Raw genomic sequence first — 3,415 nt, 5'->3', positions numbered from 1 at the left:
GTCAGACCCCAAGGCCTGTTGGTCTATGACCTCTTTAGGTCAACAGGTCTTGAGGCCTGACGATATGCCACAAAGTTAAACACTTTATAGATGAGAAACCCAGGGTAACCTCATAAACCAGCCTTCACCAAGAATATATATATATATATATATATATATATATATATATAGAGAGAGAGAGAGAGAGAGACAGAGAGAGAGGAGAGAAAGAGGGGGAAGAGAGAGGGTGATATGGCACTGTCACATTGGTACGAAATGCAATTAGGCAGAAAAGTAGTACTCAATGTTATTAGGTGGAAGTGGGTAATATATTTATTCAAAACTGAGAGACTGTATTCGAAGTTTCTTGTTCCCGAAAAAGAATCTATATTTCTGATTTCCCTTCCCCAATTTCACTTTGCTTAATTTCTGATTTCCCTTCCCCAATTTCACTTTGCTTAATTTCTGGCAATCAAACCTCGGGAAAGAGTTTACAAAAACTATCATTATATAAATAGATTTAGTTTGTTATAAAACGCTGCTTTGTCTTGTTAATTGAGCCATTGGTTGGTGTTGTTGTTTTACCTGCTCTCACTTTAAATATATCAATAAACAAACATTTGGAGATACCCCAAGAAAAATAATTGAGCGAAGCTAGAAACATTATTCTTAGCACATCCGTTCTATTATAAGAACTTTTTTTAATGGTCGCAAAGTAGGTCATACACATGGCTTTGCTATCCTCTCGGTGCTTAGAGGACACGTGAACCTTCCTGGCACCCCCACCTCAATGTTTATCTAGTTGAGAAATGCTTGTTTACTACTGCTTATCATATACATATATTATTGGTGGGGTTTACAAAGCCTAATTAATTATGTTAACGAAAAAATAGAAGTTAATATTGATTTCTAACATTAACAGTTTGATCTTGATTTATTACATTTAATAATTAATATTAACGTCTCATTGTTCGAATTCGGTGTGGATTATCTATCTTATTTACAATTTGCTTTATCAATATTTCGCGGCGGAAACCCGTCATTTGTAGTGTATGTTTTAAGATGACGTTTTATTGGGAACACACCCACAAATTAGCTACTGTGCAGCAAGCAAGCTGATAACTGATTTTATGTTTTTGAAATATGGGATACTACATACAGCATGTCTAAGCGATTAAATGTTTAGTTCTGCACGAGTTTCAATGTATAAAACTAAATTATATTGTTCAATATCTTAGTTTTCAAGCATTTTACTTCCTAGAAAATTTAAAATTTAAAATAGGAAACCACAAATGCGACGACACTACTACTATGTAGACAGAAGGCCATACATTTTGAAAGGAAATGTGGAATAGTACATCGATCTGTTGAAGGATTTGAAATAAAGATGTAGGGACGTAAGACAAATACCATATGCTGTGTTTGTAGATGTTTTACCGTATCGGGGAAGTTGTGGTTATAGTGTTAGTATTGTAAATAAACATTTATCATTACTACAAAAAAAAGGCATAACTACAGAGTTGTACCCCTCCCCCCACCGACTTCGACGAGAACTTGTAGTCCTGGTATGATTTAGTAAATATGTCTAGAGTGTGACGACAATCGATTGAACCAACCCCAGTACTTGACTGGTAATTATATGTCATGTCCATTCATTAAAATTAATACTGAATTAGAATAATAATAAATGATTTCAAATTTTGGCTCAAGGCCAGTAATTTCGGGGAAGGTGCTAAGTCGATTACATCAACCCCAGTACTCAACTGGTACTTGTTTTATCAACCCCAAAAGGATGAAAGGCAAAGTCAACCTTGGCGAAATTTGAACTTATAATGTGCAGACAGATGAAATGACGCTCAGCATTCTGCCCAGGGTACTAACAGGTCTGCCAGCTCGCCACCTTATTAATAATAATAATAATTAATTCATTTTATTGGCCACAAGGGCTAATATCAATTAAGAACATATAAGGACAAAGACAGGACGAAGGTTACAAAAGGTTTTGTCCGAAAAGGTAGGAAAGTTCGTCTAAACAGAGGAAGAAAACGGAGAAAGATATAATAAATAAATAGATAAATAAATAAGTAGAACTCCCAAAGGGGGAGGCGCTTCGAAAAAGGAAAGGTTACACGTGGAAAAACCCATAAAAATAGATAGAAGAGTTCTTTACTTTTGTATACGATTTAAAAGTATACAATCGTATACAAAAGTAAAGAACTCTTCTATCTATCTATTACATTTCTCCTGAGTTACTTCAGTCCTTTATATGAACTAATAATAATACTACTACTAATAATAATGTTGGACTCACCTGTTGAAGATGACATATGAGTGCTCAGTTTTTGCAGAATGACCTGCACAAATGATATGTTTATAGTGATCAAATGCATGTGCCATACATTAACTCACTCCCCCCACTCCAATTGACATTACCTGAACAGGTGCATAGTGTACCATGTTTCAGGTGTTGAAGTGATCACTGAGCAATGTGAGACGAAGTATTTTGCTCAAGAACACAATGCACTGCCTGGTCTAGGAATTGAAACCATGATCTTGCGATCTTGAGTGCAACACCCTAATCACTTAGGCCATGTGCCCACAACAACAACAACAACAACAACAACAACAATAATAATAAATCATTTTATTTTCTAAAAGGAAAAACAAAAAAGAGAAACAAAGACGTTTTCAAAAATAGTAAAATAAAAATAAAACAGCAAAGAGAAAAGTCATTCTGAGAATTTCACCCCTCAAAACATTTTTCTGTAACTCAGATAAATTATTTACTTTCTTTTAATTTTTTTTCTTTTTTTTTTCGTTTGTAAAAATTAAATTTTTCTTTTAGATTATTCTTTCTTCATTTCTTTGGAAATTTTGTCTAAACATAGAACTGAACTAAATGGACGTGTGTGCGACTTATGAACAGCTTTATCTTCATGATTTATTGGCAGCAGGGTTTAAGGAGAACTTGCAAACTTTGCCAAGAACCGGAAATCACAGGAATGCAGTAACCCTTCGTGTAGATTTATAATGTACATAGAAGTAAAGTTATATATTTATATCATCATCATCATCGTTTAACGTCCGCCTTCCATGCTAGCATGGGTTGGACGATTTGACTGAGGACTGGTGAAACCGGATGGCAACACCAGGCTCCAATCTGATCTGGCAGAGTTTCTACAGCTGGATGCCCTTCCTAACGCCAACCACTCAGAGAGTGTAGTGGGTGCTTTTACGTGTCACCCGCACGAAAACGGCCACGCTCGAAATGGTGTCTTTTATGTGCCACCCACACAAGAGCCAGTCCAGGGCAACGATCTCGCTCGAAAACCCTACAAAGGCCAGTCAGGCGGTATATATATATATATATATTATATAAATATACACACACACATATATATACATACATACACACACACATATATATATATACATA

This window comes from Octopus bimaculoides, chromosome 3 (assembly GCF_001194135.2).
Source record: "Octopus bimaculoides isolate UCB-OBI-ISO-001 chromosome 3, ASM119413v2, whole genome shotgun sequence".
NCBI classification, from domain to species: Eukaryota; Metazoa; Mollusca; class Cephalopoda; order Octopoda; family Octopodidae; genus Octopus; species Octopus bimaculoides.
This window is presented reverse-complemented; position numbering follows the sequence as displayed.